A 16487-nucleotide genomic window follows, 5' to 3' on the forward strand; every position below is an offset into this window, starting at 1 on the left:
GGTCCCCATGCTGTCCTGCTTTTCAAAGAGCAAGGTGGGGTCCATGAACACTCCCCCCCCAAAAGCCTGCCCTGAAAAAGCCAACTCTAACCCATCTAGAACAAGTGAATTAAATTCCTCAAAAATACCAGCCTTCTACACTGTCATGGGCAAAGTGAACTGCAGAACAGCCGTATAGAGAGAATTTGGCACAGCTGCTGTATGTATGAACTGCTCCTAATTTTTCCAACTTCCTAACTTCTGGTACCAACCTGTGGAGACTAGACATGTACGTTAGGTATAGCCAAAGGCTTGAATGTTCCCAACAGAACTTTTTATTTCCCTCCTTGGGACTACAGGATCCCTTACTTTACCAAAACTCTTTAATTTCAGAACAATGCAATGCTGAACTTGTTGTTTTTCAGAATGGTAAGAACAATGCTCCACTTGTAAAAAAAGAGCTAATCATAAACATATAGTTATTATATTGTCGAAGGCTTTCACGGTCAGAGTTCATTGGTTCTTGTAGGTTATCCGGGCTGTGTGACCGTGGTCTTGGTATGCCTGCCACAGCTGCTGGCGAAAAGTCAGGAAAGAAAATACCAAGACCACGGTCACACAGCCCGGATAACCTACAAGAACCAATATAGTTATTATGATTACTGCTTTGGGTTGCAATCCTCAACGTGAGGGCCCAAGCATAATTGTTCCAGCCCAAGTAAAACTGGTAATTCTACCACCCCCAGTTCTATCCCATACAATCTTATGGATCATGAAAGAAAAAAAAAATCTATTTTATTTCTGAAAATATATTAATAGCTCCCATTGGGCTAGGGCAGCTTAGGCCAAGACATCTTGTACCACAGGGCCCCAGCAACGCCTGCTCATTTCCCCCCCCCCTTTGCTATGCTTGGGTTTTGCTCAACATACCAGCTTATGATGAATAATTAACTCCCATTGTCCTTAGTACATAAGGTTGGAGACATATTACCTTTTACATTAATTTGCTCAGTCGCATATAAATCCAAATGGGTTGATAATATATGAAGGTTCTTTGGCTGAGTATGAGGGTAGTTATTGCAAGGTAAAAGCTGCCAAGTTGCAAAAGTTGCATTTCTTTCCGTATCTCTGGCTCATTCACATTTTATGTGTGAATATATTGTGTAATATACTTTCCTACTCTTTCAAGTGTATTTTGCTACTATGTACAGTATGTAGGTTATACAGATATGGTACTTTTATATTGGATGTCTACTGGTGGAGTGCTTTGAAAATCAGGCTATGAAATTACATTTAAAACAGCAGTAGACGTTCATGTTCTATTTGGGCAAATTGCCTTCATGGGGCATTTATTTCCACACAGTTGCCAAACTGAACTCTAAATGGCAGCATCTATATCAACATATAAATATTTGATTATTACTTTTGCAGATAAAACCTTGAAGGGTTTTTGGAAAGTTGAAACATGTTGTAAATAAGTACAAATCTGATATAATTACAGATGGTGATAGAGCTAGTTTAAAAATGAAGGTTGTTTATGTTTTGACAAACACTGAGTTTTTGTTTCTTTGCACCCATCTTTTTCCCCCATAAGGGGTACACTGCAATCCTAAAATGTAATGCTGGCTGTATAGATATTCTTAGGAATTAGCCATTTAATTTCCTCTCCCCCCAGTTTATAAAGCCAGTTTCTGACTTAGTAAGAATGGCTGCACTGCGAGGGCCTATGTAATCAGAAATCTTATAACAAGTAATCCAAAAGAGCACAGTTACAAGATTACTGGAGTCTCAGTTCTGTTAGTTACCTCTGTCACTTGTAACATTTCCACTACCTCCTGCCCCATCAACTCATCAAAATAACTTTGATACTTATTCTACATGGTGCTAATAGGAACTGAGCTGTTCTAAAACAAGAGGATGTCATCACATATTATAGATCTCATACATTCTAGAATAAACGTCAGCTCACAACTCTGTGACCAGTGCAACCATCAGTGACAGTTTCTGTTATATTAACTGGACTATGTGAGAGTACTGTGTGTAAGAGAAACTTGCTACCCAGTGTTCAGGCTGGGTCCCCCCCCCCCCATGGGACAAGAGCAACAACTTGAAAGGAACATTTGGCATTCGATGCTCAGGGCTAGAGTGCACATTAGTATTGTCACAGGGATCCTGCTGAGAATGGCTTCTCTGCCTCCTTATAAGAGCTTTTATTGCATGGAGTCCTGCCATTACATTACGAGTCCCGATGCCTTTATTAATGTTTCTGGTAGACATGGGTGTGTGTGTGTGGAGACTCATTGTGTGGTGGCAAAGTTCTGCAGCAGACATATTGTTACATGTGATAGGTGAGATGCATGGCAGTTTTAATGTGTGCTCAATTGCCATCATTTTGACAAGATGGTTTATGTGGTAGAGCCATCTGAATTTCCCATTTGTTGCTGTAGCCTCTCCTTTGAATGCGCATACATGTTTATGACATGTGGTATGGTTACAATTCACTATTCCACATTTCACCAAACTAGAAAAAAACAGGCTGAGCCAGAGATCAATGAACCTGGTTCTTGTTGAAACCATTCATTATTATTTATCACATTATTATTCATCACCTTTCTCCCCAATGGGGATGCACAGAAGCTTACAACATTGATTTTACCATGCCAACAATAACCCTATGAGGTAGGTTAGGCCGAGACACAGTGACTGGCCCAAGATCACCCAGTGAATTTCTATAGAAGAATGAAGATTCGGGCCCGAATCTCCCAGAGTCTGACTAAGCATTGGTCATTGTGCCAAAATATGGCAACCTATGATAGCTCAATCACAACTGGGTGACAATAAAGACAAAAGTATGCAGAAAGTATATTGGAGAAATAAGAGCTAGAACCATATATGAAGTGGAGGCTTTGGTAAGAACTGCAGACCAATACCCTTCATAATATTAATACTTTGCCTTTCAGTTTTCAAAGCATTATGTTATTGTAAGCCTCAAAACAGTCCCTTGAGGTAAGCCTGTATTATTATCCCCATATTGCAGACTAGGGCTCGAGGCAGAATAGCTTACCTGAAGCCATGCAACTAGCGCAAAACAGAGGTGAGATTTGAACTAGGATCTCCCAGTTCATTTGCTAAGCCACCACCCTGGCCTGGATAGCCCAGGCTAGCCTAATCTCAGAAGCTAAGCAGGGTTGGCCTTAGTTAGTATTTGGATGGGAGAACTCCAAGGACTATGCAGAGGAAGGCAATGGCAAACCGCCTTTGAATGCCTCTTGCGTTGAAAACCCTACTGGGTCACCATAAATTGGCTCCAACTTGATGGCACTTTACACATGCACACAAGACACTACACCAGTACTCCGATCACAAATTTAAACAATGGTATGGCAACACAAACTGTACTATAGTGAACAAACCCTTACACATGTCATCATCATTGCCAGCTCCAGGTTGGGAATTACCTGGAGATTTTGGGGGTGGAGCCTGAGGAGGGCGGGGTTTGGAGAGGGGAGGGACTTCAATGCCATAGAGTCCAACTGCCAAAGCGGCCATTTTCTCGAGGTGAACTGATCTTTATCGGCTGGAGATCAGTTGTAATTCCAGCCACCACCTGGAGGTTGGCAACCCAATGGAACACTCTAGATGCTGGTCATAGTTCTTTGGTGGATATTGAATAATGCCTCAAAAATATAGCTGGTTGCGACCTCACCCAATTTTGGCAGCTGACCTAAATATTAATATAACAACTAACACGTTAACAACAAGTTCTGCCTGCAGCCAGATTTTTAGAAAATTCCAACAATCTTGTGCTAAGATGACAAATAATTTATGTTTGAGGTACGGACCCAAATGCATTATTTCGACGGCACAGCAGAGTAAGTAGCAACACAGGCTGGATCAAGTTCTGGACCTGGAATTTATTATGGTTCTGCGGTTCCATTATTATCAGTAGCATTTAAATACTGCCTGTAAAAAAATACTTTGGTGGAATTTGGAGAGCAGGGGTGAAAAATTAAAATCCAACGTATTTTTCCTTTTGACAAGACACTGTAATATGGCTATGCACATAATTAAAAGACACCAGACATCCTTATGGCGTTTAATCAAGATGAATGAGAGGGGGCAGATGGGGAAATCACTGGGATCTGGTAGGATCCTTTCTCTAGAACGGGTGTTCTTGGCGGGGGGAGACTGTGGCTCAGTGGCGTTGACGGGGGAGGGGAGGGGAGCTGCAAATCGTAAGAAATGGGTGGGCTCTCTAAACAAACGCTGGTGGATCACTTGCACAGATCGATACAGACTGGTCGTATCTCCGTTTTCCAGAGAAGACTTTATTCTCCCTTCCCCATAAGCCGCTTTAAGAGCATCAGCAAAACAACCACCACCACCACCAAGACACACTCCTCGACTCAGAGGCGAGCAGCCGGATTCAAACCAGTGCAAACACAACCAAGCAGGCAGCTCACGATCACCACAAGCAGACAAGAAAGGAGCTTTGGCTAATTTATTTATTTGTGTTCAATGCATATAAGAAAAGTGCACATACCCAGCAATGATCTCATGCGAGTGGTGGTGGTGGGGGGGGGGGAACCTGGCAGCTTCCCCCTGCTCCTGCCAAGTTATCATTGAGAAAACAGACAGGCGGAGTGACGTCCTGGGTCAGACCGAGTGCGGCTCGACTCTACCAAGGAAACAGGGAGGCCGCCTCCTCCTGCGGGCGCCCTCCGCCGCCTTCCTCCCGCGGCCAGCCCGCCTCGGCCGGTGCGGAGCCCTCCTTTGAAGGGACCCCGTGGTGCGGGGGAGCTCGCCGAGCCGCGGGCGGCAGCTGGAGGCGGCGGCCCGGGGCTGCCTCGGGCGGGCAGCTCCCCCCGTTCTCCGGCTGAGGTCGCGGGAGCCCAGTGCGAGGAGGCGTGTGTCAAGATTTGGCCAGGTCCCTGCATGGGGTTGTAGACTTTGCTAGGGAAAGAAACCGGCTTCGGCTTCTTTGCAGCCCCCGGCGACTCCCCGGATTAGGCTGCCGGCGCTTCTGCCCCGACCAGGTAAAGCGAGTCCGAGACCTTCTATCATCATGCCCATCTGCAAACTAACATTGCATCGGGGCCTTTGGTTTCCCCCTCCTTTTAATTTTTTTGGGGGTTTATAATTTGCAAGACTGTGACACTCCTCCGCCTCCTCCCCCCCACCTCCCCTTTCCACCTTCAGACCTCCTCGATCCGACTTCCTTCCGAGTCAGTTCCTGTCCATAGAAACCACACAGTCAGATCAGCCACCCAGGCAATATTGACCCCCCCCCCCAGCTGGTTGCTATTTTTTGATAGTGCGGTTTGTGTGTGTGTGTGCGTGAAGGCGTGCGTGCCGACAGATTCCGATCCCCGCAGGTGTCGTCCTGCTTCTGCCCTTTGCAACCTTCTCCAGCGAGGAGATGCATTTCAGACCCGTGTCGAGTTCTGAGAAGCCGGGCGGGGGGAAATGTGCATCTCTGGAGGGGCAAATCCAATGCAAGACCTTCCGTGTGTAAATGACCAGAGAGAGAGAGAGAGAGAGAGAAAGCAGTTCAACCGGCCCGGGTTCGAGAAACCAGGATGGGGGGGGGGGGGGGGCTGTCCGAGGCTGGCACGGACAGGGTTGGCTCTTGGCTGTACCGGGAGGGGGGTAGCAGGGGGTGGGACTTTCAAGCTGGGCGTCGGTACGGTGTGCCAGCAATCGTCGCTGTGTGCTATTATTTGCTGCTACCTTGTGTGTGTGTGTATACCTGTCCCGCCTCTCCTAGATCCCCTTGCACGGGGCTCACAAGTCCCGCACTCCTACCCCAGCTTCGCCAATCCGGGGCTGCCCTCCCGTCCTGGGTTGCCCGGCCCGGCGCCATCCGTTTAAAAGAGCTTGTGGGGTGGGACCAGGGAAGCTCCGTGCGGTGCTGCTCAGAGACCCACCGACACAAGCGGCTAGCGCCTTTCCCTTCTGTTGGAGCACGCTCTGGTGCCTGACTTCCCAGAACCGAAAGGGTTGCCCGCTTGGATAAGTTGCGAGGAGAGAGGCTCATTGCCTGTCTGGCCATTTGTTCATGGAAGGTTTTGCGTTGGATTTGCCAGTGTTTAATAAAAATGTTATTGTTTTCTTCATTTAATATACAACGTAACATCAACTTTACTAAAAAAAAAAACTGATAAAGTGGTAAAAGACAACTAGAATAATAGTAATTTAAACTTAAAAGGACTTCCCCCTCACTCCTTTCCATCTAAAAATAAATTGTATATACTTTTGCTAACAAGGATTTGCCACTGTTTAGATGCACTTTTCACAACATAAGAAAGACCCCGCTGGATCAGGCCGAGGCCCATCAAGTCCAGCAGTCTGTTCACACAGGGGCCGACCAGGTGCCTCTAGGAAGCCCCCAAACAGTGAATTTTTCCCCATCCATATTCTCCGAACTCAACAATATGCCCCCATGCAGAGTTTTGAGAATTCGGATGGGGGGAAAGTGCATCTATACAGTGGCAAATCCAATGCAAAACCTTCCATGAATAAATGGCCTCTGCTTTTCTTCCTGTTCATTAATATGGAGGCCACATGGTGCTGCTTCACCACATTTGCTTGGAAATGTGCCCCGCTGAACTCACTCACGCTTACTTCTGAGCAAACATGCCTAAGATAAGGCTGCACTCTTGAAAGTCATTTGAGCGCAGTAGTGTGATTTACTTTCAAGTAAACATGCATTGGATTAGGCAGTAAGAAAATGGGGCTGCTTTGTTTGTGTTGGACTGCTGGCCGCACACGCAAAGTTCTATTCACCTGCAAAATATTAAATTAGAAAAAAATTAGGGGGTAAGAGAGAAAGAGGTTGTCCCTCCCTGTCCAAGGTTTAGAGCGGTGTAAGTCAGCTAAACTCCCCAAAGGTCCAAAAAGTAGGAGCAGCAGGTGTATTTCTATATCTCATTTCCCCCCTTTAGTGTGTTTTGCTTGTGCTCATTTGGAGAACCGTGGGCCACTTTACACATGGGGAGGTGAGCTAGGCAGCAATACCAATAATTAGCTGGATAATTTACAATTAGACAACTTTGTCTGTACTTGTGGTAGAGAGCTTGTTGGCCAGTCTTGCGTCTGGTAGCTGGAAAATCATGTCTTCATTTGGGCTTGGGTGGAATTATTATAGTAATAATTTCTTAATTAAATGGTGCCAGCAGTGTGAATGGTGCTTTTACAAAGGAACATAAGCAGGTGAGAGAAGTCCATGACCTGAAGAACTCTGTGTATTTCTGTGTGGGTGTGTAGGCAAAGAGGTTCATATGAGGTGCATATGAACAATTAACATCTTGCGTGTGTGAGGAGAGGACTTGGAGACAGAAGCTGTATTCTGTGTTATGCTTTTTGTGCCCAGACAGCACTTCTGTGTACAAAAAAAGTTTGAAATCTACATGTATTAAAAAGGTAAAGGTCCCCTGTGCAAGCATTCCTGACCCATGGGGTGATGTCACATCCCGACGTTTACTAGGCAGACTTTTTGGGGGTTACCGCACTTGTATTCCCAGCGATGTATTAAGAGTTTGAAAACGTTTTAAAAAATACTGTTCGCACTTTCTATGTATTCCCAGCGATATATTAAGAGTTTGAAAAAGTTATAAAAAAATACTGTTCGCACTTTGTTTGGCCCCTTTAGCTGTGAAGACGTTTTCCAACCATTTATAAGCCGTAGTATCCAAAAACCTTTTAAAGCGATGTTTTTTATAACATTTTCAAACTCTTAATACATCGCTGGGAATACCAAGTGCAGTAACCCCTTTGTTTACAGGGTGGTTTGCCAGTGCCTTCTCCAGTCATCTTCCCTTTACCCCCAGCAAGCTGAGTACTCATTGTATTACCTGCTTTGAAATGTTCTGATAGATCTAATATGCATGAATTTTGCTATCAATGCATACAGTGGCATGTGCAGTCATCACGTGCCTATCGCTGTGCCGGTTTCATGCTGTTTCCACACAGAAAAGAGAAAAGGCCTCAGTAACAAAAGAGTAGCACATGGAACAGCGGTGTTTATAAAGGAAACCGCTTTTTGACAGAAAGCCTGGGCATCTTTTTCTTTGGGTCCCAGGCGATCTAGAAAGAAATTTTGGAACTTTACTGAACTTTACTGAAGCAGTAAATTTATTAATGTGGCGAAATTCATTTCTCAAAGTTAGCAAAGGCCACTTGAGAAGCTGCTACCTCATGGTGCATTTTCTTCCATAAGGTTAAAAAAAAGAGGAAAAACAGGAGTTTGGTAAGAGTCGGGTGTTCTGATTGCTCCCATTGTAAATTCCTTCAATTCTCAACAATGTAGTTGTTAATATGGAAGTTGGGAAACTTAAACATGGCAGTTGGGAAAGTAGATGTCTAGGCAAATGAATCCATAAGAGAAATTACAATGTCCAATGGATTAACAGTCAATGTTGAGGCAACAGTGACACATCTTGGCTCTAATAGGAAGCTGTGGAAGATAAAAAGGTGGCATGGGGAAAGTTTTAGGCATCTAATCTTATTTCATGGGGAAAAGGTGTGAGGAAGACTTATGGACTGCTGCATTTTACACTAGATTTAAGATATATGACCCCCATTCTAACAGGACTGAGGTGGCAATCTTTTGTTTACTCTCCTGGAAAAGCCCCATTATGCCCCAGTGTGTTGTACTCTTCAAGTAAATATGCATAGGAATGGGTAGTTAGGAACTGTTCTAGAAGCAGTGTATCCTGCTTCGAAATCCCTGCTTCTAATATAATGTCAAAATTAGAGCCACAAAGCATTTGCTATTTCTGATGCATGGATCCGACAGTTGTGAGATACATGCTTTTCCAGTTCAGATGTTACATTAAAGAACAGGAATTTTGGGAAAATCTTAAGCCCGTCTACTCAGAATTCTACTCAGGTCTACTCAGTGGGGCTTACTCCCAGGAAAGTGTTCTTAAGGGTTGCACTGATAGAAATGAAAGTGATTCATATATCTGCAGTACCCACTTATGTGTAATATCTGAGTCAGACCTCTTTTTCTATACTGAGGATGCTCACAATTTCAGCTGGTTAGTGTATCTTCTGTCTTGGAACTAGCATGAAGCCACACGTTGCTTACTGTGTGTAACACAGCCAATTGTGGCGTACCTTGGCGTGTTCATGTAAGTCTTACGACCATCACACATGGCTGTCCTCATGTACATTTAATAATAATATAGGAATGTTGTAAAATGGGAAGTAATTTCAGTATATAGTATGTGGAATCTAGGGAAATGGCTACGTGAAATTTGGCATGTATGTCTGTTTTTAAAAAAAATAGCATGAGAACATATTTTTTTCAAATGCATGCTAGAATCTGATAACTGTAGTGACACTTAATTTTTAAACTATTCAGTAGGCAAAAGTTGGCAATTTTGTGCTTAATGTAGCCAATATCAAAATAAGCAGATAATTAGAATACATTAACTGTATGCTCTACTATATTGCATTTTGCAGTGGGTTCTCAAAATTAAAAGGTTCCCATAGAGAATACTGTATCTACATCATCATCCTAGCACCATTTATTATTGCAGCAGTATTTCAATATTAAGTGATCTTAAAGATATTTCAGCTTTCATTTTGAACCCAGAATTTGAATCAGCATTAGAATGTCAGTGCTGTAAGATAAGGCATAACAAACTAAGTAGACAGCTGAAGAGCTCCTGTTGAAGGTGTTGCTGAGGAAGGGTATCTTGGTCTGTTCTCAGTAACCTCGTTTACAGGGATGTTTCATTGCAACCGAAATTCAGCAAGAGGCTGCCTAGACTAATGCCTGAGTGTTTGAAACAGACTGTGAGTGTCTTTTTCTTTCTGACGATTACACATGCCTTAACAGCATACTTTATGCAAAACTTTTCTGCAAGGTTTTTCTTTTGTATGTGTGTGAGTCAAAAGAATACATGCCTGTCTTTGCATTCATATACAATATGAGGAAAAGGGGGGAATAATCTGATCTGATAATGGTTTTCCAATATGCCAACCAGGATTCATTTGAAGTCTCCAGGGTTTTAACCATGTATTGTGGACAGCTAACATAGTCTTTTCGGTTTAAAAAGCGAGAAAGCATGTATATTAATAACCAGCTGTATTGATGTGGTGTGTTTAATTTTAAATGTGCTTAAGAGTACACTTCAAAAATGCATAAATTTAAATGCTGAGTGTTAAATGCCAAATATTATATTAATGAAAAAACCTATGGCTTGTGAATAAGAAACATGATATGATATGGGTCAGCCACAAGATAAAAATTTTACACAGTATTTTTATGGCTCTAAATTAACTGTATTGTACAGTAGGTTTTATACTCCATCACTCTAGGTGAGCACACTTCTCAATTATGTCACCGCTTGTATCCAAGCAGGCCACTGTGGTCTTTCCTAAATACACCTACACCTTTTCTCTAAAAGAGATTGCTCACTGTATAAGAGAGAGGATTTAATTTTAACTTATTAGGGCAAAAAAACACAACCCTTCTCCTTCAAGTATACAAAATCATAACAAGTCACCACAGTCCTATGAAATGAAAAGGGCTATAGCAATGAAACTTACCTAATGCAATTTTAAATCCATTCGCTAAGAAGCCCTGACAGTATGCGCCTTCCAGGTAGTGCACATTTGGAAACAATATATCTCCATTTAAATGCAGATCTTCAGTTTTCTCCAGGGGGCAGTTGGTGAATCTTTCAACTGAAACTGCTCCTACTTGAAAAACTAACTGAAGATTTCCTCATGAACAAGGGACCGTTTCAAGACAGCTGTTTGAATAATGAATATAATTTTTTTTCTAATATTGCAGTTTTATATTGATTTTAAATGCCTTTTAGAAAAAAAAACGGACTGAAGGAATACTGCCTTCAAAAAGGAACAACAACTAAAAGGAATCTGTACCCTTTCTTAGAGTCCCTGATACGTCTTACAAATAAGTTCCTTGTTTTTACACTGCACTGCCATGATATTTGCATGTGGTTCCCCCCCCCCCACTATCAAATGGAGGGGGCAAACTTCCTTTGATTTTGACCTAGATTCCATCTGATTATTCCTATATTGTGAGTACCTGGTAATTTCTCACTGTGAAAATAGGCGAACAACTGTTGATGCCATCTAGCAGAGCTGCATGGACAATGGGTCTGTGGTGCTCATGCGGTTTAACTCCATCACTCCTTGAAGATTTCATTATGAGAGCAGTGTGAAAACGGGCGCTTTGCTAACGTGAGAGGCAGCATGCGTGTGTGTCGGGAGCGGGGACGCAAGGCCCATCTTGAATATTACACCTGCTTTCGTCCAGGCAGTTTTGTGTTAACCATGTTTAGGGTGCAAAGGATGTCAACATTTCACATAGAGAAACCAACTGCAAATGTCAGGTTGAACAGACTGAATGCTGCATGTTTCAGATTGTGTTTGCTCAATACAGGGACTACTTTTAGGGGAACAGAGGCTGGAAAAAACATTTAAAATTCCTAGGCAACAGTATCTTAAGTTTTAGGCTCAGGGCTGAAAGAATATTTCAGATTCATGGATGTCAGCACCAGGCACACAGGGAACCATGCCATACTCGACCATGACCTAGCATGGCATCACACAGCCCCCTTGAGGGCTGCCCACATGCTTATCACATGCAGACTCTCCCCCAGTACCAATGTTACTTCTAGTGTTGAAAAGGCTGCTGAAAACCAGCATTCGAAAGCTCCGTGGGGGCCAATATGTTTTGTTTTTGTTTGTTTTGTTTTATTTCTAGTCTGCCCTTTCTCAATGAGGAATCAGGCTCAGGGCAGTTGAGTTATGTCTTGGAGAAATAGGGGTTCACCTCCCTGCACTTCCATATCACTTAGGGTTGCCAACCTCCAGGTACTAGTTGGAGATGTCCTGCTATTACAACTGATCTCCAGCCAGTTCACCTGGAGAAAATGGCTGCTTTGGCAATTGGACTCTTATGGCATTGAAGTCCCTCCCTTCCTGAAACCTCACCCTCCTCAGGCTCTGCCCCAAAAACCTCACGCTGGGAGGAAGAGGGACCTGGCAACCCTAATATCGCTCCGTACTGTTTTAATTGGTCATTAATTATCATCCTAGTCTACTTTACAAGGTTGTTGTTCTGATAAAATAATGTTGGCTGTAGCCATTTGGAGGAAGGCAGGCACAGAAATATGATAAATGATTACAGAAACTACCCAGAAAACAGAACTCAGTGAAGCCACATCAAGTTTCTCTAGCATCAGGGCCCATGCTTTTCTTCTATTAATATGTTCACAGCTATCTGAGGTTCTGCTGTCAAATGTAGCTAAATACCAGCTGTTTCAAATGGAAAGAATGTGCTCGTCCTTAGCTAGTATTTGCACAGTGTCAGTCAGAATTCCAAGCCTGAACATTTTCTCCCATCTTTGTAACCTGAATTGGGGCTGACACTTTTCTCAGGTAATAGCAGTACCACTTCTTTACAGTGTTGTAGAGTTAGTGCTGATTCCAAAGGCATGAACAAGAGATATGTCAATCTATAATTCCTAAATCATGTTGCCCATTGTAGGTACATAGTTCCTTAAACTGGAAAAGACAGTCATGCTAGGAAAAGACGAGGCAGCAGGAAAAGAGGAAGACCCAACAAGAGATGGATTGACTCAATAAAGGAAGCCACAGCCCTCAATTTGCAAGATCTGAGCAAGGCTGTCAAAGATAGGACATTTTTGGAGGACATTGATTCATAGGATCGCCATGGGTCGGAAGCAACTTGATGGCACTTAAACACACACACACAGTTCCTTAAAGACACATTATAAAAACTCCTCTGTAAGACTTGCCTTTTCAGAATGCATGTAGATAGTGTACAGTGTTATGTTTCCTTTAGTAAGAGAGGGAGAAACAAATCATAATAGAAGCTCCAATTATGTATGGGTAAGAGAATGGTTCTGTTTTCTCAAACATATATTCTGATGGGGAATCTAGTGGCAGTTGCTTTGAAGCATATGTAATTGATTATCATACATTTATTTTAAAAAGGAGACATAACAAGGAATGTAGCATGATGTTTTGGAATATATCTGCTCCCCACAATCTTCTTGAGGAAAATGTAAGGTTGCAGCCATCATTTCATGCCCTGTATGTTTTTGAACATAAATCAAAGAAATTGTTGGAGAGTTATAGATGTTCATAGCAACTGTAGCTATAATAAACACATGCAGTATATGTTTTCCAAGCTATTTTGTATGAGCAAAAAGCTGAAGCTGGCAATTTGTATGAACAATCCCACTTAATCACTCAAAATATATTTCCTAGTTAGTGGGGAATGCCAGTGTAGCATATACACCCATGCACCATTTGTTAACCTATGCAAAGGTTCTCCAATCTAAGCCCATTGATTTCTCTTAACTTATAAAGGTATAACTCCGTTTAGGATGGCACTGTAGATACATTAGGAAAAGATACATAAATGCCACTAATCCCTTCCATTGTTGTCATTGTTGGTAGTATTTCTGGATTACTTGCATAGGCCCAGGCAATAGATTTAAGAGGCAGTATTTCTGATGACCAATAAGTGCAGTAATCATGTTCTTCTGAAACCAACATTTGAATATTTTAAAGCAGTTTTTGAGGGTGAGGTACAGTTGTAGAGCTTGTCTGCATCACTTCTCATTCAAGTTTTGCACACGGATTGTAACAGTGTGCCACAAACGGCTTGTGAAGTCTCTACAACTTTGTATCCTGCCGTGATTTGACTCTTACAAAAGTTAGCACTTTTTTGAAGCAGGCACCCACCTTCAAACCAATATCCTTCATTTACAGACATACCACAGTTTCTCTTATTTTGCCATTATCCTGCTATCGCTCCCTCACTTTTTCATTAAGTAACACCAGTTATGTACGTATCTACCGGCCATCCTTCACCTACAATAGACACCATTATGCTATTTGACTTGCAGTATATTTGTGTTTGGGGAGGGGGGGGGAATAGGCCCCTGTCGTTATTCAGTTGCAGCCACTTCTGAATCTTACATAGGGTTGCCAGGTCCCTCTCTGCCACTGGTGGGACATTTTGGGGGCAGAGCCTCAGGAGGGTGGAATTTGGGGAGGGACTTCAATGCCATAGAGTCTAATTGCCAAAGCAGCCATTTTCTCCAGGTGAACTGATCTCTATCGGCTGGAGATCAATTGTAATAGCAGGAGATCTCCAGCTATTACCTGGAGGTTGGCAACCCTAATCTTACAAGACAGACATTTCTGTACTGCATAGTAAGTCACCATTATTTGTAAGTATTCAACCTAAAGAACAGCACACAGTCTAGAGAGGAAGAGGAAACATACATGGACAGAAAATGTGCAAAAAAGAAAAACAGTGGCCTTTTATGCATGGGTTGTTTCCACTGGATATGCTGCTCTTTAGATGCACAGTATTTGAACTCAAATTCTCAAGTCATTATGCACAAGGGCTCCCCCCCCCCCGAAGAAATTCCCGAAGTACTTGCGGTAAATTTATGCATCACCAGGGAAAATGCGGAGCTTCAGAAATATGGGAGTGGTCACTGATATTGTCATTGTTACGTGGCTTGCCACCCCCTTTTTTTTTTACGCATGTGCTCTAGCGATAGATTGCTAGATCACAAACAAAAAAGGCACTCACATTGAGTCCATAGCAAGTGCCTCCAGGCAGCTCTCCCCTCGCACCCATCTTTCTGCCGGGGGGAGTGAAAGATGCAGGAGAGGAAGGAAGGAAGGAAGGAGGGGCAGCAAAAATGACCAATATTCACTGTGAAACTGACCAAATAAGCAGCCGCATAGATCGTTTGTGATTATTTCAGCGTTCTTGCTAGTCGCAAACAAAAAACCCCTGTTTGATCAGGCTGAGGTCTGAAACTGACCGACATTGCTGTGAAACTGACCAAATAAGCAGCCACATAGGTCGTTTGTGATTATTTCAGTGTTCTCGCTTGTTGCAAATAAAAAAAAAACGTGTTTGATCAGGCATGGGGAAAAAACCCCGAATTGACAAGTATGCACAGGACTAGCTTTCAATTTGGGATCGAGGCAGACATTAAACTTGGGGTAAAACAGCATCCACGAAACATCGGGAAAATGTGAGGGGAGAGTAAGGCAACTTCTAAAGGTCGGGAAATATATGCATAATGAAAACAAAGCCTCGAAGTACTCAGTGCTTGATGATGATGGAAACAAACCATGCATAAAAGGCTAGTGACGTATTCTGTAAGAATATAAGAACATACATTTCTGAAGTTTAAACAGGGATATATCAATGCAAATAGCAATTGCTATTCAGTCTTTGTCAATGGCATGAGATGTTTAGTGTAATGGACACAGAACTGAACTTGCATCAGGGAGCCCTAATTAAAATCCTTGTTCTGCCACTGATTTTTCAGCTGAACCTAAGCCAAAAGGTTGCTTTTGGGCTCAAATAAGAATTCCACATGTATACCTCGTTGATGTCTTTTGATAAAAGCCACAGTATAATGTGATAAATGTGTGCGAAGGCAATTGTAATAAGGCGACATCTTCTCTCAGTGTAATATATTGGGAAGAAATTATTTTTATGTTCTGTAGTAATTAATGGAGGCTGTGGGAAAAACAAGGAACTGATCTCATCCCCTGATCTCTGAACCACCACTGAATATGTGTTCAGGATGGAAGGATGTTGGAATTGATGCTTAAGGCATACAAGAAAAGACCAGTCAACAGAACTTCTCTGTTACTTTACTCTAGTTACACTGAGGGAAAAAAGTATTTGATCCCCTGCTAAATTTGCCCGTTTGCCCTCTGACAAAGAAATGACTGGTCCATAATTTTAATGGTAGGTTTATTGTAGCTGTGAGAGACAGAATAACAACAGGAAAACACACAGAAGACAAAAGTCAGAGATTGATGTGCATTATAATGAGTGAAATAAGTATTTGATCCCCTATCAACCAGCCAGATTAGGGTTCGAGTTAGGGTTCTGCTGTCAACAGAAGCAATCAATCCATCAGATTCCAAACTAGCCACCATGACCAAGACCAAAGAGCTGTCCAAGAATGTCAGGGACAAGATTGTAGACCTGCACAAGGCTGGACTGGGCTACAAGACTATTGCCAAGCAGCTTGGTGAGAAGGTGACAACCCTAACCCTAACTGTCAACCTCCCTCGGTCTGGGGCTCCATGCAAGATCTCATCTCATGGAGTTGCAATGATCATGAGAACGGTGATGAAGCAGCCCAGAACTACACGGGGGGAACTTGTCAATGATCTCAGGGCAGCTGGGACCATAGTCACCATGAAAACAGTTGGTAACACACTACACCATGAAGGACTGAGATCTTGCAGAGCCCGCAAGGTCCCCTTGCTCAAGACAGCACATGTACAGGCCCGTCTGCAGTTTGCCAATGCACATCTGAATGACCCAGAGGAGAACTGGGTGAAAGTGTTGTGGTCAGATGAGACCAAAATCAAGCTCTTTGGCATCAACTCAACTCGCCGTGTTTGGAGGAGGAGGAATGCTGCCTACGGCCCCAAGAACGCCA

General features: G+C 42.9%; 1 protein-coding gene across 1 annotated transcript in view; it reads left to right on the forward strand.

Moving 5' to 3' along the window:
* The first annotated feature begins 4936 nt into the window (after positions 1 to 4936).
* The window catches only part of ESRRG (estrogen related receptor gamma), a 516565-nt gene continuing 505014 nt past the window's right edge, over positions 4937 to 16487 (forward strand). The window contains exon 1 of the mRNA XM_056852765.1: positions 4937 to 5015. The gene's annotated coding sequence lies outside the window, so the exon portion shown is untranslated. The remainder of the gene's footprint in view (positions 5016 to 16487) is intronic.

Source organism: Euleptes europaea, chromosome 7 (assembly GCF_029931775.1).
Source record: "Euleptes europaea isolate rEulEur1 chromosome 7, rEulEur1.hap1, whole genome shotgun sequence".
In the NCBI taxonomy this organism is placed as follows: domain Eukaryota; kingdom Metazoa; phylum Chordata; class Lepidosauria; order Squamata; family Sphaerodactylidae; genus Euleptes; species Euleptes europaea.